At 43.5% G+C, this 10,712-nt stretch overlaps 1 protein-coding gene across 3 annotated transcripts in view; it reads right to left on the minus strand.

The window, feature by feature from the left end:
• atp2b1a (ATPase plasma membrane Ca2+ transporting 1a) overlaps positions 1-10,275 on the minus strand; it is a 92,579-nt gene extending 82,304 nt beyond the window's left edge. For 2 of the 3 annotated variants that reach the window (XM_079494840.1, XM_079494839.1), the window contains exon 1: positions 10,102-10,275. The gene's annotated coding sequence lies outside the window, so the exon portion shown is untranslated. The remainder of the gene's footprint in view (positions 1-10,101) is intronic. The other variant, XM_079494841.1, reaches the window with a different exon arrangement.
• Positions 10,276-10,712: the final 437 nt, after the last annotated feature.

Below are 10,712 nucleotides of genomic sequence, written 5' to 3' on the forward strand. Positions count from 1 at the left end.
GAGAGTCCATTCTAATGAGAGCTGTAATCAGCCTAACATGGTAAGGCTGATTCCTTCAACGACGGGGGCTGCGAGGTCAGAGGAGCGTTTGCCACCCTGCGTTCAAGGGTCGGAGAAAATTGAGTAATAAGGGCCGCAAACAGTTAATAAGGAATCAATTTAGTAGATTATAAAAAAAAATACTTGGAATAAACTCAATCAAATCAAAGCGAACTAGAAAAAGTGCCCTTCTGGGCACAGGTCTCCACCAGGAGGATAGGAGTGTGTGTGATGTTTGGGAGTAATATAAATATGTGTGTGTGTGTGTGTGTGTGTGTGTGTGTGTGTGTGTGTGTGTGTCATGACTTGGCCTGTTGTAGCGCCACCATGACGCCGATTTGAAAACTGTCAAGTGGCATTTCTTCCTCAGCCTACTGGGAATATGCATGCACATGTGCAACTGTGTGTGTGTGTGTGTGTGTGTGTGTGACTGTGTGTGTGTGGATTATTCAATTAATCAAATTAAATCAATCGCTGCAGATCTTATTTCGCGTGTATTGCTGTCACGATTACAAATTCAAGTTGACGATTAATTGTCCCACAAATAATTGCGATTACTGATTGAATTGTGTTTGTATTTGAGCTAATCACAATTATCCGTGTTAAAAATGGTCAATGTTCAATGCCAAAACAATTAAATCATTAAGCACCATGATCTGTAAGACCATTAATCATCAACTAAAATGTCATTACGGCGACAGCCCTTACCCTGAACATCAAATACTACTCACTGCACTGACTTTTAACTGCAACAGATGCAACACGAGTGGGGGGGAAACAAAACAATGCAGTCCTTTATACACTACCTCCAGCTAGACTTAGCGAACAAACGCTCACAGCCTTATTCCGTTGAGATTCTTGGAAACTATTCTGTCACATGCTGAAACTGTATTTTGGAGGCCATCTGCCACGGAAAAAGCGACAGGATTTATTATTCATTACACTACATAATTGCAGGGTTGGGTGCATTTCTGAGGTGGCAGGGAAGCCAATTGAGAAGGGGGGAAATACCTCTTGCGCTGGCCACAAGTTTAGGGTGAGGCCTTTAATGCATGCCGAGGTCTCCACCAACAAGACATTTCACATGGTGTTTTCTTATGATAATCAGATGTGTTAAAAAAAAAAAAAAGAAAGAAAAAAAGTGAAACTTTTACTGAAGCTGAAATGGAACTTGAACTACTTTTAGACTGTAAATGTCAGAATGGGCTGAAAGACACCCGTTTGTCTCCGATTGTGCTCTGGTGTGACTAATGCTTTGAGTTATAGCTGGTTGCGCGCCAGTGTTGCGTGCCTAAAATAGCCGATCTACAATCTCCCCCAACAGGTCGTGATGCATTGCACACAATTGCACACAGCTTGTACTGTTGCAGATCGGCTATTTTCGTACAAACATGCTTTACGATTCCGACTTAACGCCGACAATTCCCGTCGATTCAGTGGAGTGAATTTGTCGCAACATGTTCTGAATGCCGTGTTCCTTATCTAAACCAGTGATTCTCAAAGAGGTATTTGGCTCAAGATCCCCATTTGAAAAGATTGTCTATTTTCGAAATGCCGAAAAATGAAATAGGGCTCAAGTGTTCTCCCTGGGACCCCCTCAAAGACCACTGCCCCAAAGGTCCCCGGATCCAACTTCGAGAACCATTTCTGCCAGAACACCAAACACCTGCGATAATTGAGTTGTCCTGAATTCTAGGTATAGGTTACAAGTGACTTAAAGCAAAGAAAGCAGGTTCCTGTCCTGCCTCCCCCCCCACCCCACACACACACATATACACACACACCCCACCCTCACCCCGCCCCCATGAGCGGCATCGCCAAGATGAAGGTGTAGTGCCAACATTTGCTCTGCGGTGACAGTTTCGGGTTGCGGAACAGGTCACATGTCACAACAAGTGGAAAATCATTGTGATTGGATCTCCGAGCCAACAGCTGGCGTCTGTACGGGTCGAACAATGACAGAGAGGGGGTTGTGTTTAACTCTTTGCACACCGCAGCAACTGTTAACGCAGATATAGAGAGAGGGGGGTACCGAAAAACACCAGAGAGTCAGAGACTAGTACCAAAATGAGACATTCTCTGCCACAGCCAGAGAACAGGCAGAAGAACCACCCAAAACAAGGGCTGAGGGGAAACAGAGAGCAGAGAGAGGTTTACAAAGATGACAAAAGGTGGACATCTTAGCCATGTCCTACCCTATGTCTCAGTTATGTCCCCAATCTAGGAAACCCTCTGGCACTTTGTGTGCTACTATGTGCCAACAACACGATGGAAGTCAAGGATAGCGATTCCAGGGATCCCTCTACATTGGAGCTGCCGGAGGGGTGTGTGTGTGTGTGTGTGTGTGTGTGTGTGTGTGTGTGTGTGTGTGTGTGTGTGTGGCGGGCAGTATTTTTAGCTTCCCCTAGACTTGCCCCCTCCCCCTCAAACACTGGCCGCCTCTGAAGTGGGTCAGACCGTGTAAATGTGGAGAGGGTACATGCAGAGAGGCACCCAGGACTCCTTGTGCAAAAGTCTGGCATGTAGCTCTGAGAGGGGACTACTTCACACCAGAGGCTGGGAACCTCTACATAGCTCTCTCAGCCACTGTCACCCTGCCAATTCATACGGACAGGACGCATAGCACATACAGCAGTCCGAGCAGGGGTGTCATGTCACCCTCTCTAAAGGCACACTTCTGACTGAGGTTCGTGACTCATTTCTAGAAAGACGTGGCGGGCGCATCTAAAGAAGAGATTACAATGGTGTTTTTTTTAGTACCACGGAGTGACAAAGTGGAACTTTATGAAAGCATTAATAAGAATGCAACAGGCTTCCTTTTATTCAGCGGTGATAATGCCCTTTTACTGTCAGTAGTAACTTGTAAGTAGAGCCTGACCGATATCAGTCTGACATCTCTCATTATTATTTATCTTTTTACACATCAGTATCAGACAATGTTCACCTATGTTGGGCACACATGAACACAAATCACTAAATGAACACCATGATACAACACTACACGTACCACAATATAATCTCATTCCTCTTATTCCCAAATTTAAATAACATAAAAACAAATCATATTTCCTGTGTGCCCAAGTGCAACTTGGGAAACCAACATAGAGTGCCTCCCCCCCCCCCTCTTATGGGGGTCCCTGGCACATTATTTTCAAATGGGGTTCCGCAGGCTAAGTACTAAGTAGTGTCAATTTGGGGGTCCTTGACATGAAAAGGTTTGGGAACCACTGTTCTAGAACACTGGTTTCCAAACACTCCGGTCACAACCCTTTTTTGGGTCGCGGACACATTTTTCTGGGTCCCTTTATTTTTGGTTTCCTACATTTAGTTTGTAATTGTTTTTTCAAAAAATGAAAAATGAAAAAAAAAAGTTTCTCTTGAATTAAAATCAATGATTGCTTTCAGTCCTCTGGGTTCTTTTTGTCATCCGTAACACTGGACACTGTGGCCTGGGTTCTGCTGACCTGCCAGCCATTGGCTGAACCCCTCTGTGACCTTGCTGTGCCCCCCTGCCCCCCGCTACTACTGCAATAGCATCATGACCATTTAGACTCCATTTAGACTCTAAACAGTGCTCTACATTTTAGAGCACTGTTTCAGATCAAATTGTATGAGTCATGAGGAATTAGCAAAAAAATAAAATATAATGTTTAACTTGCATCACTGAGACCCCAATACATTTTGTTTTATAAAGTGACAAAAATATGTGCCACGTTCAACCATAGCATTCCTATTATGGGCATGTAATTATAGGTGACATTGAAACAGATTGTTAGTGTCTGACGCACGCATCCAGCCACGCGCGCATGCGCGCACGCACGCACGCGCGCACGCACGCACGCACGCGCACGCACACGCACACGCACACGCACACACACACACACACACACACACACACACACACACACACACACACACACACACACACACACACACACACACACACACACACACACACACACACCTTTTGTTAATTGTTGAACCCCCATCCGTTCTCCTACAGACTCCAGACCACCACATTTGACCAATCAGAATTGAGCATTCATCAAAGCACTGTAATAAGGATACATCGAAGAACCACCTGGATTTGTTATGTTTTCAGACAAAACTGATCTACTGCCCCATTGTGCTTTTAGATGGGTATGTCTGAATACAAATTGCAAGTGCTTTTGTTGATCTGACAATATTTAAAGAATGTCAACACTCGCATGATTGGCTGGATCACAGAATAAAGACTTTCCATTCCAGAGAACCATCTTCCATTAAGCGCTTGGGACGCAATTAGAAAATGTATCCTATAATTAAAAATCACACCCGTGTGAAGTGAGGGGCGCTCTTATCATCATACATCATTTCATTCTCAACCAATGGCACATCTCCCACCCAATCGTGTCCTCACTTTTGTCTTACATTTTTGTGTTTACGCACATTTGTCTTCAATGTTTGTGTTTACGCACATTTGTCTTCAATGTTTGCGTTTACCCTCAAAGCTGGACAAGAATATATCCTTTTAAACTATTTTCTTTAATGACATGCCCAAAATAGGGACGCACAGTTGGAAATGGTTAAGAATGACTGCCAGCATTGCTAGCCTTGTTGGCTGAGCTAAAATGACAACTTGATGTTTTGTCATAAGTACTTACTTACTTGAAAACCAAGTATGAATGTCTTAACAACAAATTGCTCATGTTAACCCAGAGCAACGTAAAATTCTACTGCCTTACTAATCACTTAGCCACAGACTATATGATACTCAACCATGTATCGCATATGCACATGTCTACCAAGCTCTGCGTGAATCTATAATGATAGCAGTGTGTTCTGAAACGGCAAATTAACCTTAACTGCTCTCGGATCTTAGCTGCCATTTTGGGTTCAATGGGCTAAATTGGGGAGTGAGGCATGACTCAGACCTGCTGTCCTCAAACCACTGAGCGAAATAACCTTTGCCTTTTGCAGTGCAAAGACAGAAATATACATGTAATACACCCAATGCGAGAAAATAGTGCCATCATTACAATGTGCTCAATAGTATAGCAGCAGACTATATTTAGCATTTCAATGATAGTTTACATGGCTTGAATGTCACCTTAGATTAATAACCCACAATGGCTGCTTGCTCCTTACATAAACAATACTTCTGCTACAAAGGAGCTTACTCGGTTACAGCTGAGCATTGACTGACGGTTGCATGGGCTGATTAGAAGTTATTCCCATCTAATTAGATGTATTATAACAATCAACTTTAATATATTATGTCACAAATGTCTGGTACATGGGGCACAGCCTACATTTAATTGATTGAGGAGTGGAGCATGAAAGTGAAATTAATGGACCTGTTAAACATCTGGGTCGGGAGGGGACTGGGTATGATGAGTCAGGAAGAGTTGACAAGCTTTTCACTGCCTGTTAAGAGCATGCCTCACGCTGTACAGAATAAAGTCGAGTCTCAATGTAGATACCATGTGAAGGAACAGTGATTGATTTAACCCTTTTTTTGAGTAGGCAAACATTTTTTTTCTCCCTTTTTTCTCCCAGTTTAGTCATTTATCTGTTTTTATGTCTGGAGACTCCCGTCCAGGATAGGCTTTAAAACGGAGACTTGCCTGATGCCTCAGATCTGAACCCATTCGATTTGGCGTTAGGGACCCATTGCGACGCCATGGCGTAGGGCGGTGTACTAGGCCCTAGTTTAGTGATTTTGCCAATTAATTCATCGCCGCACATTTGTGTTGCCACTGGTGTTGTACCCAACTGGCTCACCTACTGTAGCACTGCCAATGAGGAGCCCCCACCGGGAGGACTATATACCTGCGTCCTGCTCCTCTCGTTCAGAATTCCCCGGTGACAGCCGTGCCACGCCAGCCCGTAGAAGACTACATAAAGCGATCCCCATCCCCGCACGGCTTCCCTCTCCCGAACACGGCCAATTGTGTTCGTATACTAGCTCGGCCAAATCGGATGCACCACTGCGGATTCGAACCGCTAGACTACACGGTGATGGACACATACTTTTCCCCGGCACCAGCCGAGCGCCCTATAGAATATTAGGTTAATAGAAAACAAGTACTCTTAAGCAAGTGTAATGAAGCTTAAATGCAGTGCACTAAACAGTGAAACCCTAGTGATATTCTCTTAAGGGTGGCGTTACAGTCTACCAATTTAATTAGGACAAGAGCAACCAGCTGAACCACACTAACCACATAGGTCAGAATATCTTGCTTGCTTCTAAGACATACAACTTACAAGAAAGCCAGAAGGACAAGTTATGAGCTTCCTTTCGAGCCAGATAAAAAGTAAAAACAAATACAGTACAGAACGACAAAATAACAGCAAACACAAATGAGAAGCTGTGCATTGCAAAACATTATAACTGTCATTTCAGTTTGCCTTGCTAGACAAACAATGCACAGGGAAGATATGATAAATGAAATAATGTAAATATCTAAAGAAATGATAATGACCGGTACAGTCGCAATGTGAGGCGTGAAGCTAACAAGTTATGTTAATAGCTTGTATTGTAGATCTGCCATTTTCGCAATTGTTGTCCAAAATGTTGTCATTCTTTGCCATAAAGGTCCAAAATAGAGACGCCATGTTAAAAGTGGCTAAAAAGCTGTGAACAACGTGGAAATAATGTTGGAACTATGACATCTCTGTAAACTTCATCTAGATTGAATGGGAACGGTTAAAGCAGAAAATATTGCAATTAGCTCAAATAATTGTGACCAGGCGATTATGCCATGGCCTACATGAAGCTCAAACATTTACGTACAGTAAGTATCAGGAAAGGAAAGGGTATCTGGTATTCTGTCACCTGTGCTAACCTGGTTGGTTGAGTGACAGTGACAGTTTGGGTTCAAAGGCCTCAGATGCAGCCATAGATTGTGTTACTGTTGGGTTTGAGTGAATCATTAAACACAATAATGTAGAAAACAACACCGTCCATCCAATATCAGTGAGAATTGCCTAAACTTCAAGAATCATTCTCACATGATATTCACAAAATAGCTTTTTTTTCAGAATTGTGATCGATTTCTATCACAGTCACACACAAAAAAAAGATTATCTTAAATACTACAATTTCATTTCACATGATATTCACAAAATAGCTTTTTTTCAGAATTGTGATCGATTTCTATCACAGTCACACACAAAAAAAAAGATTCTTAAATACTACAATTTGTATTTAATGTGAAACAGCTTAATCATGTATGGATAAGTGGTAATTGCTGCTTGTGTTTTTACTACATGATTGTATCATAGTAATAGCATGATCAATACATAATTAATTGATAGTGACGTTTTCTTATCTGATCGCCACAGCTAGCCAGTAAAAACTATAATGCCGTTTTAATTCAACTCAGTTTGACCCACACCAGGTACATCCAAATTACTTTTCAACGCAGTAGACTGAAACTATCGGACAAGAGACGCATTTTATTAAAGTGACAGGACGGGACAGCATTAATTATCTCAAAGCTCATAAGTGATTACAGAGAGACAAAGCAGCCGGGCAGTGCAACAAGCTGGGTGCCATTTAATTGGATAAGGATGATCCCTTCGGTGCTCGGTGACTGCATTCACGCCAACATGGAAGCTTTGCAGGTAATAGCGTTAGTGAAAGAGGGGAGCGATGTAATGGACCGTCTAGCCCTATCACGTTGGATCGATAGCACATGGTTTGCTTGTTTAGGAAAATGTATTAATACTATGTGGGGGGAATTGGAGTGGAACGTATCAGCACTGCACCACTATTGAGTATACTTTCCATGTTGCAGTACCAGAAGAACTAACGAACATGCCAACTTGCCTGTTAAAACAGATTAGTCAAGTAGTGACTTTGATAAGGCAGACACAGCATTATAGCTGACCTCAGAGAGATACAATACAGAGTTTGCTGGCTTAAGAGACTGACATTATCTTAACTGATTTTCTTGTCAACTGAATAGATTCATGGCAGGGAGATTTCGCCAACAGCAAAACCCCCAGGGTATTAACTTATGAGCAAGTAATGTTCAATGTCTGTAGTATGTATATATGCTAGTGTCAATAATATACAAGCTAGTAGCTTTCACTGGCTGTGTAGGCTGTATATATTAATTCATTGCATTCTCATTAAGTGACCTTTAAAAGGTTTTGGTAGATTTGGCAACACTTGCTATGACTGACTGGTGGTCGTGTCAAGTGCATTTTTATAATACAGATGGCATCCAGGGTTCCATTGGAAACTAAGCACGTGTAAGATCAAGTGTTATACTCCCACACAAACCACTATGGATATACTGGGAGCGCAGGTTTACTTACACGATAAGCCAGCGGTAGCTCATTTGTGCAAAAGACAACAAATTAAAAAGTAAGTGCTGTTGCTAAATCTACTACGAGTGGGGCTGCTTGTTTAATGGCCGAGGAATCATTCAATTAACAAATTCAACCAACTGCTGTAATATTACAAAAGTTCAGCCCCACCACATCAGGCATTGGTGATGCTGCTTTTTCAAGACAAGCGTCACTCGCTGGTAGCCAGTGACCCAACCATTCGGCATTCCACCGTGCGCGCATACGTCATCTCCTGTGTGTGCACACTGTCACACATTAAATTTGTATATTTGCCAGGAATGGGTGACGTCACAACAAGCAGCACCAATAGTATGATTGCTTACAGAACCGATTCCATTGAATGGCTGTTGGTACACAAAGGTCTTCGGGGACTTCGGAAAGTGGTTTTCATTACATTTCGAGGTGGAATATGGTGACATGTCTGACCATCATATCATACCGTATGTGAAAACAGTCAGGGACCAGGGTTGTAGTATGTTATATAAAAAATACATGTGCAATGTATTTAAATGGGAAAACTAGTATTGAATAAATGTTATACGTACTTCAGCTCATTACATTCATTGCTCACATGGTTTCAGATTGTTGCGGGTATTATGTGAACTGGTATTTTGTCAGCATTCATTCATTTGTGGTCTCGGAAGTTCATATTAACTCCCACCCACCTCATGCACAAATGGAGGGGCATTTACATTTATGCATTTATGTAGGCTCCACCACAGGAGGGTGTCACTTGACAAAAAGATAAGATAAGATCTACAAGCTCACAGAGCTCTAATTAGGCTAATTAGAGCTAATTGATGAGTGGCATGGGTTTCATTCAACTGATCAGTGACATTGAACTTCATTTTAACACATTCAACCTCCAACGGGTGTCCACTGTCTGCACAATATCGCCGATATAGATAGCATTCGCCAAAGAAACAACCCAGTCTGTGCAACAACAGAAAGGGTGTTGGGGGGGGGGGGGCTTCAGAATCAACTGTCAAGTCCGGCAACTTCTTACTGGCACAGTACTGTACTGGTCCTGGTACCGGTTGCCAGTAACGGTGAATGTGTCTGACAACATAGCAATGGGACGACGAGGCCCCCAGGGGCCCCTACCCAGACAGTCTTTCACCTCCAGGATGTAGAAAACAAGAAGCACCCCCCCCCCCCCCCAAATAAATCAATGTCAGTCTATGCGGGGGTCTGTCTGTCTCGTGTGTGTGTGTGTGTGTGTGTGTGTGTGTGTGTGTGTGTGTGTGTGTGTGTGTGTGTGTGTGTGTGTGTGTGTGTGTGTGTAAGCACTTCAACCTATATTACTTACCCTGTAGTATTTCCCTCTACACCAAACACCCACTCCCCCCCAAAAAAACCAACCCCAGTCTACAAGCTCACGACGCGTCGCAATGCGACCCACCGTGATCTTGTAGAGCTGCTATTTTTCGCCAAATGTTCGCCCCCCTCCACACCAGCATAGGAGGACGGCGCTGCCTGGGGGTCCCAGGTCCAGTCAGTCAAGTGGGGTGTTTTTTGTGTTTTACGTGAAGCTAACCGCGGCTAGCTTTTGCTAACTAACCGACCGACCCCGAGGAGAAACACATGCAAACCGCTGAACTCTTCTCTCACCCCCCAAACAACCGTCGTGTCGCAAAAACCGACTCAACCAACCACTCCAACATTCTGAAATGCACAGATAAAGACATGGTTCACACACAAAAAAATAAAAAAAATACTTACTCCGTTTCTCTGAAATAATAAACCAAACCCCCAGGGGATTCTCCTTCTTTTTCCTTTCTTTCTTTCTTTAGGTCTCTCTCCTTTCTTTCCAGTCTTTCACTCTTTCACCCCTCTCTCTCTCTCCCCCTCGGTCTCTCTCTCCTCTCCAGTAAGGACTAGTCTCTCTGCCCCGATGTGAGGTGAAAAGAGACCCCGCCCAGCCGCGCTGTCACAACACCGCGAGGGGACATGTGATGCTCCGCCGTCAGGGAGGATGGGCAGCCGGGCCGCATAGGGTAGCTTTTACCATGCTGCGAGACAGTAGGCTATCTGTCCTGTCAAAAAAAATGATAATCATAGACAGTTTACCCAAAAGTTTGTTCCCCAAAAGTTTGTTCCCTAGGTGAAAAGAAGCAGCTTGGACTCCTCATGCATAGAAGGGAGCATGAGGTCTGTCTGCTGTGCTATGTCCGCCTGTCAGGTGAAAAGAAGCAGCTTGGACTCCTCATGCATAGAAGGGGGCATGAGGTATGTCCGCTGCCCCCCCAGGTTGGCAGAGGACGTGTAGTGCCCAGGATTACATTAGATAATTGGCACTGGGTGAAAAAACTTTTTGTGTCATTTCATCATCT

Source organism: Electrona antarctica (assembly GCF_951216825.1).
Source record: "Electrona antarctica genome assembly, chromosome: 23".
Lineage (NCBI taxonomy): Eukaryota > Metazoa > Chordata > Actinopteri > Myctophiformes > Myctophidae > Electrona > Electrona antarctica.